The sequence below is a fragment of the Pinus tabuliformis genome, chromosome 1_2 (assembly GCF_031772625.1).
Source record: "Pinus tabuliformis cultivar Carrire ecotype Pingquan chromosome 1_2, CPIR1, whole genome shotgun sequence".
Classification (NCBI taxonomy): domain Eukaryota; kingdom Viridiplantae; phylum Streptophyta; class Pinopsida; order Pinales; family Pinaceae; genus Pinus; species Pinus tabuliformis.
Genome location: NC_142298.1, coordinates 1,244,454,813 through 1,244,468,283, shown reverse-complemented (window position 1 = coordinate 1,244,468,283; position 13,471 = coordinate 1,244,454,813). Strand labels below are relative to the sequence as shown.

Here is a 13,471-nt window from a genome sequence, read left to right as displayed (position 1 = left end):
CAAAACTTCTGGGAATTTCACCTAAAACCCTAATACCAATGGAATTAACCTGTTATCACTAAAAATGCTGTTGCCAAAAATTCTTAGCCTAGCTTAAAGACAGGGTGCTTTCGCAGCACATAAATACGTTAGCAGTTTCGCAGCGCCATCTGTTTTAGTGATTTCGTAGCGAAAACACTGACCTTGCACTGGTTGCGCTACGAAATTGGGAAACGACACATATTTAAGGTGGTCTGATGGCTATGAAAGCATTTTTCAAAAAACAACCTGATGTGCTTTGTATCTTAGGCTAGTGCAAAGACCTAAGAAATTATGTTGATGTCTAATAAGGCAGTAAAGAATTTGCAGTGGTTGACAGAATATTTCATTGTGATTGATTGGTTTTAGAGCTAAATGTGTAGCTCCGGTTGAATGTACATGGCTGCTATTTTCCAGCCACTTGGTGAATATCTCGTTGCCTCTTTAGCAGTAGATTTGTCAGGTTTATGCACAATCAAAGAATGGAGAGACAGAGTGCAGGCACTTATGCAATATGCGGAAACGTTGTATAAAAAGATTGTGCACTTGAAACATAATCATCTCTATTAAACACCTCTGTGATAGCACCTTTAATTCTATCATTAGGGCGGTACTGACGTTACACCAATGCAGAAGCGTGTCAGATATGGGAGCTTTTCTAAAAACAGCTGTTAGTTTGATATGCCAATGCAATATCTAAAGGTAACATTAGAGGGTGGTCGTCATTATGAAGATGATCTTTGGGTTAGTGCGCAAGAAAATTTCTGGACCAAAAGAAGCTACATACTAAGGATGGTCCGGGTAGTGGAAAGCCAACACTCTATGTAAAGTCACCTATACAAATTCAGGAAACAGCTAATGGTGGAATAAATCTCACAGGTGTAACAGAGATAGATGTCACCGCTTAAGAAGAAATGGCTTCTGTTTTAGCTCAAGGGTCGTTGTGTCGAGCTACTGGAAGCACTAACATGAATAATCAATCCAGTCGTTCTCATGCTATCTTTACAATCAACATGGTGAATAAGAGGAAATGGGATGCGGCATTAAGTAGTGATCCAGGTACTGCAGAAGATCGGTGTGAAGATTTTCTATATGCAAAGCTTCACTTAGTGGATCTTGCAGGTTCTGAACGAGCCAAGAGGACAGGTGCGGATGGTCTCCGTTTCAAAGAAGGTGTTCACATTAACAAGGGTTTATTGGCACTTGGAAATGTCATAAGTGCATTGGGAGATGAGGAAAAGCGCAAAGAAGGTGGTCATGGATTGGCGATCTTGCTTACAATTTACATTTTGCATTTGGGAGCGCATTTGTCACGCTCAGAACAAATGCTACCTCACACATCTCATGGTTAATTAAAATAGCATTGGTATTCTGTTGTTCTTTGCGCATTTGTCATTCTTGAGCGCATTTTGTTTTTGGGAGTCCTAGTGCAAAGACTAAGAGGAATCGAGAGCGGATTGTCGTCAAGCAATCTTAAAGGATGTCTGCTTGCCCTTGTATCGAGTGCTTTCAGAGGGGCAAGCTTTATAATTAAGAAGGAAGGCCTGAAACGTGCTGAAGCAACGAGAGCTCAAAGCTGGACTCTATCCTTTATAGCACTGATTTGTTTTCTGATACTTTCGTCGACAATCTAGAGTTAGATTACAAGCATCATATGAGTGGAAAGGGAAATGGTTTGCTTATATACAAGTTTTATGCTGTGGTTGTGCGCGTCGACAACATTGGAGGACGACTTTTTTATTGTTTTGTACAACATGCTTAAGGACAAACAAGAAGTTTCGGCCCAGACAATTTGAGTATCATCCATCTGATGCTAGTTTGATGGTCTTCGGGATTTTGGATGGGGAAGTGGTTGTGATCAACCATGAAAGTGGTAAAATTGTCGGACATGTTCAGTCAGTTGGAGCAAATCATAGTATTCTTGGTCTCTGTTGGTTCAACAAGGACCCTTCCAAGCTTATTGTTGGCTCTGACAATGGCACATTACAACTGTATGATGTGAACCGAATGCGCTCAACTGTTCTTCCTTCCAGATATGGTGCAGGCAGCAGCAGTAGAAACCCTGCCACTTACACATATGAAGAGTTTGAGAAATTAACATCTGTCCATATTAATGAAACAGATAATTATTTCCTTGCTAGTGGATATTCAAAACATGTTGCTCTGTATGATGTGTGCAGTAGAAAACGGTTACAAGTTTTCGAAGATCTCCACCGTGAACATATAAATGTGGTAAAGTTTGCTCATCATTCCCCATACTTGTTTGCGACTTCATCTTTTGATCAGGAAATCAAAACGTGGGACTTACGACAAAAGCCTACACATCCTTTGTATACAACGACCAGCTTAAGAGGGAACGTGATGGTGTGCTTTTCTCGTGATGATCATTATATCCTTTCCTCAACTGTGGATAATGAGGTCAAGCAACACTTAGCTGTGGATGGAAGGCTACATATGAAATTTGACATTACTCCTACAGGAAGTGTTCAGAACTATACTCGGTCATATTATATGAATGGGAGGGATTACATTATTAGTGGGAGTTGTGAGAAAAAAGTTGTTCGTATATGCTGTGCTCAGACATGATCTTGGCAAAGGTGGCCATGAATTGAGTAAGAGCACAGGAAATGCTGGTGGCAGACTTGCTTGCGGTGTTGTCGGTCTTCAAGGATGAATATGAGCAGTTGGTTATTTATAGGCTGGTTCAAATGGTGAACCGTGAAGCCTAGCAAACAGTAGCTATTCAATTTTGTGAGCAGTTTAGAGGAAGGCTGTGTTTTTTTTAAGTCACACAGCAGTTTCATAGCGCGCTACGAAACTGCTGTAGATGACTGTTTTATGAGAAAAAATGAAATTGATGCTGAGGTCAGCAAATCTTGAAAAGGATGACTCGAGGCCAGTAAGGAGACTATATAAAGCTATCCAGGTATTCAAAGGGTGACAGGTGTGAGTGTTGAAGAGAAAGGTGAAACTTTTTGTTTTTTGCTAAAAGTCTTCCTAAAGTTACTTTATGACCAAATTGTTAGGGTTCTGGTAGAGTTACCGAAATTTTGGGTGGTACACCTGTTCAGTTCACAAAGCGTCCAGATCATGAGGCATATTGGATTATGCGTGGTTATTAAAGGTATTAAATGGCTTGGAGCATAGTCTTTTAGTACATGAAGACTAATGGAAGGCAGGGACCGTGAAAACAGGGCACATATCCTCATCAACTAATGAGTCATCCACACAGCAAGTATCCGAAACTGCTCGTTCAGTGAATGTTTCTCCAGCATGTTTCTCCAGCATGTCTTGGCCACTACAGAAATGGTACAGGTGTCAAAGTTCAAGAAAGCATCAATGCACACTTGGAGATAGAATTAGAGTTTCAATAGGAATGGGACTCTATGTATTCACAGCCCAACACTTCATGTATTTAATTAGTTGGTTTAGAAATAGATAAGGGTAATTAATGGTAGATCATCGAGTTCTCCCTTCATGCTTGTTGAGGAGACTCAAGATAGTTGTAGTTTTGGTTTTCCTATATATGGTGAAAACTCTGATGTAAGTAGGGTTGGAGATTTATGAAAAACAGAGTTTTATTTTGGCTGATGTAAAAGACTTATTACAGTAATAGAAAAACAGCTGTTGTTTCTTCTCAAGATTCTCAATAGATTATATTGTTCAAATGTAATGGTGGTTTATTCTCTTAATGTTCTTTTACAGCCTTGTTACAGCATAATCACTCAGAATTCATGTTTAAATGCTCTGACTTCCTGTATGCTTGGCAAGCTGTGGTTTATGTAAAGTATGTTTGAACATCTGATGTAAAGAGCCTTGACTTCCATGAAATAACTGTGCTTTTGTTTACTGAATGTGTGAGACTCCATAAGCCCAATGAAGACTAATTTGATATTTGTCCAACCAGCTTATTTTCATGTGTTGTTTAAAGAGTTAGCCATCTTTCCTTGTCCTAAATCCATATTCATGATCTGTGAGAGAGCCCTCTCTGACTAAGGAGGCTAATCCTTGGTCTGAAGTCTGGTTGAAATAGTTACATGAGATCTTGCTAGGTAGCAGCCCTTAGTACTGATTTTGTGATAACATTTTGGTGCGTCTGCCGGGAGCCTGAAGCTTACTCTCTCCCGTAATTTTAAGATTGAATTTCTGAAGGTAGCAGGAGTTCAAAGTGGTTTTCGAGGCTGCAAACCTACCTTGGCGACTCCATTGTTGAAGAATTCAAAGTTCATACATTCATGGTGATTCCACTGGAGTTATGAAGGACCCAGAAGCTGCCATTCTTAGTTCAAGGTATGCATGCATAGATTTCTCAGGAATTCATGGTTTCCCAAATCATTTTCCCAAGGATGCATATTTTCTAAGGAATGGTCCCAAATTCAACGGAGAAGATTTGAGTTTAACCTTGAAGCATATATCAGATTTTTGTGAATTTTTAGAGCTTCTTAGAGTTAAACATGAGGATGTTTGTATAAGGTTATTCTATGATTCACTTCAAGGGAAGTGCAAACAGTGGGTTGAATGCTTTCCTGCCAAATCCATTAAGTCATTTCAAGACCTTTGGTTCATGTTTTTGGAGGAATGGATAGATAGGTCAGAGTTGGTGGCAGACTCTCCCTCAGTTGAAGGTTTCAAACAATGGAATGATGATCATAGTAAAGAAGAAACAAATGAATCTTTTTCTTTGTCATTATCCTCATATCTAAAATCCTTTGACTGCAAGTCAGAGGATAAGATGAAATTTTTTGATGAATTTGCCAAAGACATTGAGAAAGAAATTGAAGGTTTAGAAGGACAAATTCAGGCATACAGTTTTCATGATCATGATCATTATTCTCAGAAATTTTCTAAGGAGACAATGTTGGTTCCTTTCTCTTTCACGATTGAGGAACTAAACACTGTGGTTGAAGATCAGTTTGCACAGCTGGAAAGTTACAAGGAAAACCAAGCTGATCATGTATTCTGGGATCCTGTAGCTGATTACATGGAAGAGTTTTACTCTCCAGTATTTCAGTTTTTCAAAGAAGATCAGAGACAATTTCAGTGGCAGCGGTCATCACACTATCATATTGACTCTGAACTCCGATGCAGTCAAAGAAGTCAAATGTCAGATAAAACAGAGGATTGGTTACATTGGAAATTTCATATTGATTGAACAGAAAGAAGTTGAAATGGTTAGGGTAGGTAGGTAGAGGTAAATGCAAATAAGCTCAAGGTTAACTGAGCATTTCTTTTTTCAGTAGATGTAGCTTTCTTTCTCCTACAGTCATGCTTGTTAAGCAAATTTCTGTTTGTCATAAATGGGTAAGGCACTGGACCTGCGAGTTCTTAGTGTACCACAAGGGCACACTATCCCAAGTGGAGCCACTGTTATCACTGAAAATGTTGTTGCCAAAAATTCTTAGCCTAGCTTAAAGACAGGGTGTTTTCGCAGCACATAAATACGTTAGCAGTTTCGCAGCGCCATCTGTTTTAGTGATTTCGTAGCGAAAACACTGACCTTGCACTGGTTGCGCTACGAAATTGGGAAACGACACATATTTAAGGTGGTCTGATGGCTTTGAAAGCATTTTTCAAAAAACAACCTGATGTGCTTTGTATCTTAGGCTAGTGCAAAGACCTAAGAAATTCTGTTGATGTCTAATAAGGCAGTAAAGAATTTGCAGTGGTTGACAGAATATTTCATTGTGATTGATTGGTTTTAGAGCTAAATGTGTAGCTCCGGTTGAATGTACATGGCTGCTATTTTCCATCCACTTGGTGAATATCTCGTTGCCTCTTTAGCAGTAGATTTGTCAGGTTTATGCACAATCAAAGAATGGAGAGACAGAGTGCAGGCACTTATGCAATATGCGGAAAGGTTGTATAAAAAGATTGTGCACTTGAAACATAATCATCTCTATTAAACACCTCTGTGATAGCACCTTTAATTCTATCATTAGGGCGGTGATGACATTACACCAATGCAGAAGCGTGTCAGATATGGGAGCTTTTCTAAAAACCGTTGTTAGTTCGATATGCCAATGCAATATCTAAAGGTAACATTAGAGGATGGCCGTCATTATGAAGATGATCTTTGGGTTAGTGCGCAAGAAACTTTCTGGACCAAAAGAAGCTACATACTAAGGATGGTCCGGGTAGTGGAAAGCCAACACTCTATGTAAAGTCACCTATACAAATTCAGGAAACAGCTAATGGTGGAATAAATCTCACAGGTGTAACAGAGATAGATGTCACCGCTTAAGAAGAAATGGCTTCTGTTTTAGCTCAAGGGTCGTTGTGTCGAGCTACTGGAAGCACTAACATGAATAATCAATCCAGTCGTTCTCATGCTATCTTTACAATCAACATGGTGAATAAGAGGAAATGGGATGCAGCATTAAGTAGTGATCCAGGTACTGCAGAAGATCGGTGTGAAGATTTTCTATATGCAAAGCTTCACTTAGTGGATCTTACAGGTTCTGAACGAGCCAAGAGGACAGGTGCGGATGGTCTCCGTTTCAAAGAAGGTGTTCACATTAACAAGGGTTTATTGGCACTTGGAAATGTCATAAGTGCATTGGGAGATGAGGAAAAGCGCAAAGAAGGTGGTCATGGATTGGCGATCTTGCTTACAATTTACATTTTGCATTTGGGAGCGCATTTGTCACGCTCAGAACAAATGCTACCTCACACATCTCATGGTTAATTAAAATAGCATTGGTATTCTGTTGTTCTGTGCGCATTTGTCATTCTTGAGCGCATTTTGTTTTTGGGAGTCCTAGTGCAAAGACTAAGAGGAATCGAGAGCGGATTGTCGTCAAGCAATCTTAAAGGATGTCTGCTTGCCCTTGTATCCAGTGCTTTCAGAGGGGCAAGCTTTATAATTAAGAAGGAAGGCCTGAAACGTGCTGGAGCAACGAGAGCTCAAAGCTGGACTCCATCCTTTATAGCACCGATTTGTTTTCTGATACTTTCGTCGACAATCTGGAGTTAGATTACAAGCATCATATGAGTGGAAAGGGAAATGGTTTGCTTATATACAAGTTTTATGCTGTGGTTGTGCGCGTCGACAACATTGGAGGACGACTTTTTTATTGTTTTGTACAACATGCTTAAGGACAAACAAGAAGTTTCGGCCCAGACAATTTGAGTATCATCCATCTGATGCTAGTTTGATGGTCTTCGGGATTTTGGATGGGGAAGTGGTTGTGATCAACCATGAAAGTGGTAAAATTGTCGGACATGTTCAGTCAGTTGGAGCAAATCATAGTATTCTTGGTCTCTGTTGGTTCAACAAGGACCCTTCCAAGCTTATTGCTGGCTCTGACAATGGCACATTACAACTGTATGATGTGAACCGAATGCGCTCAACTGTTCTTCCTTCCAGATATGGTGCAGGCAGCAGCAGTAGAAACCCTGCCACTTACACATATGAAGAGTTTGAGAAATTAACATCTGTCCATATTAATGAAACAGATAATTATTTCCTTGCTAGTGGATATTCAAAACATGTTGCTCTGTATGATGTGTGCAGTAGAAAACGGTTACAAGTTTTCGAAGATCTCCACCGTGAACATATAAATGTGGTAAAGTTTGCTCATCATTCCCCATACTTGTTTGCGACTTCATCTTTTGATCAGGAAATCAAAACTTGGGACTTACGACAAAAGCCTACACATCCTTTGTATACAACGACCAGCTTAAGAGGGAATGTGATGGTGTGCTTTTCTCGTGATGATCATTATATCCTTTCCTCAACTGTGGATAATGAGGTCAAGCAACACTTAGCTGTGGATGGAAGGCTACATATGAAATTTGACATTACTCCTACAGGAAGTGTTCAGAACTATACTCGGTCATATTATATGAATGGGAGGGATTACATTATTAGTGGGAGTTGTGAGAAAAAAGTTGTTCGTATATGCTGTGCTCAGACATGATCTTGGCAAAGGTGGCCATGAATTGAGTAAGAGCACAGGAAATGCTGGTGGCAGACTTGCTTGCGGTGTTGTCGGTCTTCAAGGATGAATATGAGCAGTTGGTTATTTATAGGCTGGTTCAAATGGTGAACCGTGAAGCCTAGCAAACAGCAGCTATTCAATTTTGTGAGCAGTTTAGAGGAAGACTGTGTTTTTTAAGTCACACAGCAGTTTCGTAGCGCGCTACGAAACTGCTGTAGATGACTGTTTTATGAGAAAAAATGAAATTGATGCTGAGGTCAGCAAATCTTGAAAAGGATGACTCGAGGCTAGTAAGGAGACTATATAAAGCTATCCAGGTATTCAAAGGGTGACAGGTGTGAGTGTTGAAGAGAAAGGTGAAACTTTTTGTTTTTTGCTAAAAGTCTTCCTAAAGTTACTTTATGACCGAATTGTTAGGGTTCTGGTAGAGTTACCGAAATTTTGGGTGGTACACCTGTTCAGTTCACAAAGCGTCCAGATCATGAGGCATATTGGATTATGCGTGGTTATTAAAGGTATTAAATGGCTTGGAGCATAGTCTTTTAGTACATGAAGACTAATGGAAGGCAGGGACCGTGAAAACAGGGCACATATCCTCATCAACTAATGAGTCATCCACACAGCAAGTATCTGAAGCTGCTCGTTCAGTGAATGTTTCTCTAGCATGTCTTGGCCACTACAGAAATGGTACAGGTGTCAAAGTTCAAGAAAGCATCAATGCACACGAGGAGATAGAATTAGAGTTTCAATAGGAATGGGACTCTATGTATTCACAGCCCAACACTTCATGTATTTAATTAGTTGGTTTAGAAATAGATAAGGGTAATTAATGGTAGATCATCGAGTTCTCCCTTCATGCTTGTTGAGGAGACTCAAGATAGTGGTAGTTTTGGGTTTTCCTATATATGGTGAAAACTCTGATGTAAGTAGGGTTGGATATTTATGAAAAACAGAGTTTTATTTTGGCTGATGTAAAAGACTTATTACAGTAATAGAAAAACAACTGTTGTTTCTTCTCAAGATTCTCAATAGATTATATTGTTCAAATGTAATTGTGGTTTATTCTCTTAATGTTCTTTTACAGCCTTGTTACAGCATAATCACTCAGAATTCATGTTTAAATGCTCTGACTTCCTGTATGCTTGGCAAGCTGTGGTTTATGTAAAGTATGTTTGAACATCTGATGTAAAGAGCCTTGACTTCCATGAAATAACTGTGCTTTTGTTTACTGAATGTGTGAGACTCCATAAGCCCAATGAAGACTAATTTGATATTTGTCCAACCAGCTTATTTTCATGTGTTGTTTAAAGAGTTAGCCATCTTTCCTTGTCCTAAATCCATATTCATGATCTGTGAGAGAGCCCTCTCTGACTAAGGAGGCTAATCCTTGGTCTGAAGTCTGGTTGAAATAGTTACATGAGATCTTGCTAGGTAGCAGCCCTTAGTACTGATTTTGTGATAACATAACCTAAGAAAAGTTCCTGACAAGTCACGTGCAGATTTGGGCAGAGGCTAAAAACACCTAAACAAATCATACGCAGACTGAAAGAGAAAATCTTAAGTTTTCTCAAAATTTTGACAGGGTCCACAGGCTCCCAGTTTACCCAAGTGCGGGACCGCTCTGTGTGTAAAGAAAAAGTGCGGATAGGTCCGCACTGTGTTACAAGCAGAGGGTGCGGTCCTCTCCCAAAAGTATGAAAAATAAAAAATAATTCAAGATATACTAAACCTACCCAATCCCAACACATCAAGCCAAAAACAGAAACAAAAACACAGTTTCTCAAGTCAAAGTAAAAGCAAAGGAGAAATAAAAAATTCAAGTCCCCAGCGGAGTCGCGATTTTGTCAGCCGGATAAGTCGTTCTTGTGGACAAGACCGACCTCCCTAGTATCTAATGATATCTAGAGACAACCAAACCAAACAAATTCTATCTTTCTCTAAATATGCAATTTATAGATAAAGGCAAACAAGTGTTTTAGGCCTACCTTGGGTCCAGTGTAAGTTTGTAGAAGCCACGCTCCGTTGATCCAAATGAGCTCCCTTGTAGAGAATCTGCAAACACAAACAAGCACACACATTAAATAGCACCTGAAAATCCAATATAATAAAGCATACTTATAATGATGCTCAAGGAATTCATGAAACAAATCACATAAGACAATTTGTTGAGAAAAATGAATCTGATTGTATTAACTTTAATCAAAGAAGAACTTTACAACCTTGGTGCCTTGATGTTGTACAAGCTCCTCCCAGGGTCCAGCAAGAAGTCTCCTCTACTTTGACAAGTTTCCCTCTCTTCCCAATGAAGCCAAAAGGTATGTAATCTCTCCTCTCAAGCTTAACTAGGAAGTCTCAATTCCAACAGCATTTACCCTCAAAAATGTTCAACTTCTAACCTCCTCAGAAACCAGCCCAATGCCTTAATTTATAGTGCAATGGAGGGAAGTTACTGGGTCCACCTTCAAAGGGATAAAGCCCTCCTTCAAAGGGATAAAGCCCTCCTTCAAAGGGATAAGCTCCTCTCATCAAAGGATTAGCTCCTTCAGTTTTGGGATGCATGAACCACCTAGGAGCGAACCATCCACGTCAAGATTCCTTCTAGAATCATCTAGAATTAACCCAAAGTGAGTTTTTAAGAAGGAAATTGTGCCTTTTTGACTTTCACAGGGGTCCGTACCCACTCCTTTAGAGACAGAGCGGGCAGGTCTGCAGGTAACATGAACAAGGGGTGCGGGACCGCAGGAAACAGTAAGAGAAAGTGCGGAACCAGAGATTTATTAATTTTTAAGGACTTTCTCTCATTTTCAAAGCTTGACATGAAGAGTTGAGGTTTGAGACTTGCTAAGGAGGATAGTATGAATGATGATAGACCCATATTGACTGCAAATAGTCATGGTGACAATATTTTGTGTAAAAGACAGCTGAAAGACACCAGGCTTATCACTCAGACAATGAGGTGGACTACTAGATCTACTCAAGTGATCGAAAAGACTGATGGCTTAGTCCAAAAACGAAGAACACTATGTAATTCAATCAAAAACAAATCAAGAGCAAAAACAAGAGACAACACACAAAGGCTCCCCGGTGGAGTCGCCAACTTGTGATGCAAGAAAGTTGCCTCTGCGGACAGATACAAACCCTCTAGCCCTAGAGTAGGTCTAGTCACAACAAGACAAAGACAATAGCTAATTCCTTAAATAGTTATCATTGAAGACGCCTACCTTATACTGGTGTTTGATGAGTTCTTCATCATGTTGCTTTAACTATCACTATCTTCTCCTTAATGGATGATTCACCTAAAACAACATATGAAAATGACAAAACACATAATAGAGCACAACACCGAACTATCTACTTATAGAGTCAAGGAACCATAAGCTATCAACATACATTTCATACATGATATAGGAAATAGCCATTGATTGTTTTAATGTAAACAATAGTAAGTCTTACAACCACACCTTGATGTTGCAAGCTTCCTTGAAGGGTCTGATCAAATTTGTCTCCATAAGCATTCACTCTCAAAGGTCTCCAAGAAAGGTTGATGACTCTCTCTCACCCAAAAGAACAAGTATGAAACTAAAGAAATCACAACAAGGCTTCCTTCATACAAAACCATTTCACACTATCAATCCACAACATGAAAGGCTATTCTAAATTTTAATCTATCAATCCAACAATCTAAGAACTAGCGCACCAAAAACTCAACTAGCACTAGCTAATCATAGTCATGGAGGATGCTTTTATAAGAGGAGGAGCCTCCATAAATGAGGGGAAAGGAAGCTTATATTCAAGGGAGGTTACTCAAAAGGTTGAACCACCATCTCAAATAAGGAGAAGGGAACTTCTTTGACCCAACAACCAGCTCCAGAACCACCTAGAAGTATTATGTTTGAACTAATTCGCCATATCTAGGTCGTCACAGGTCAAACACTCAGACTCAGAGACGATGTCGCAAGGTGTTAGTGCATTTTGGGCTATCATCACAGGTAGTATACTGATGACCCACAACGATCCCTAAAATCCTACTGTTGCTGAGAACAAATTTACTCTTGCGACAGTGTCGCGAGGTTCTCGTTCACTCTGGGCCATCATCGCATGCAGGATACTGATGTCCTGCGACGATCTTGAAACATAGGTAAAAAGGATCAACTTCAAGATTAATGAGCATGGTTAATCTTCTTGAGTGATATGGAAGATGTGGACACATATTTTGATGTATGACACAGAGCAGATGCCATTCAAGGACTGACTCTAGCCAGGATTAGGGGATGTGGGGTCGGTGACAAAATATTTTGTAACATGCTTGCTTGACAAAAGGGAAACAACTGCAAACACAAATTGAGGAGTTGTAGAGAAAAGAGGCCATCTTGAAGGCCAGGACATAGCCATGGATAGAGGAAGAAATCCAACTTACTCTTTCAGTACAAGAGAAGTTGAATACAATCTAACAAACACAACAGATAATGAGCCTCGCGGTGGAAGGACCTACAACAGAGAAGCTCGTCAAGGAAGTGTAGCAGGTTGCAGTGTAGTGTACTACTAATTTGCAAGTGTTGAAGGTGGAGTTCTATGAACTCCAAGCAAATATTGTTGCACCAACTAAGTGACTCTAATGGCAGAAGTGTCCTCAGACACGTAATTTTATTAATGAAAAAACAATTACATAATAGATTTGCAAGAGCTTACACCCGAACAACCAAACACTCTTGCAATGAGCTATTTATAAGCTCCATGTCCTAACTACCTCTAATTATGGATCACTTACAAGTGTCCATTTACAATAAATTCTATTCAAACCAACTAGCTAACTAATCTCCTATAATAGAGCCTAAGATACGACACATTTGGAGAGTCATATCTAGTTACAACAATATGCTAATTCTAAAAGTCTCCATTAAATAATTAAACATTCTAGAATAATAATTATTAATTTAATATCTTAAATTAATAATTATTTTATTCTAATTTTATTCTAATTTTATAACCTATGATAAAAATTTATTTTTGGATCATCTAACATTCCCCCCTATGATCCAAAGATACATTACAACAGATACCAAGTTCATCTCTGAACTTAGTAAATTTTATTCTGCCAAGCGGTTTCGTGAAAATGTCGGAGATCTTATCTTCGGAAGGACAATAAACTGGTTTGAGGACATCTTTGGCAATGAGCGACCTGATATGATGATACTTGGTGTCCACATGCTTTGTCTTTGAATGAAAAACTGGGTTCTTGGCAAGTTTGATGGCTGACTGGCTGTCAATGAACAATGATGTAGCTTCTCCCTGAGAAATGCCCAAGTCCTGCAAAATTCGGCGCAACCAAACAATTTCACATGTTGCTTCCCATGCTGAAATGTACTCTGCTTCTGCTAAAGAAGTGGCCACTGTAGCTTGTTTCTTACAACTCCAAGATACTGCTGCTGACCCCATGTTCATTAAATAACCTGATGTTGATGCTCGATCATCAATACTCCCAGCAAAGTCGGCATCAGAATATCCACCAAGTA

At 39.5% G+C, this 13,471-nt stretch overlaps 2 pseudogenes; both read left to right on the top strand.

Annotated features, from left to right (window-relative positions):
- Positions 1-1,839: 1,839 nt before the first annotated feature.
- On the top strand, positions 1,840-2,604 carry LOC149210755 (protein DWD HYPERSENSITIVE TO UV-B 1 pseudogene; annotated as a pseudogene).
- A 4,568-nt stretch (positions 2,605-7,172) lies between these two features.
- Positions 7,173-7,937, top strand: LOC149210754 (protein DWD HYPERSENSITIVE TO UV-B 1 pseudogene; annotated as a pseudogene).
- Positions 7,938-13,471: the final 5,534 nt, after the last annotated feature.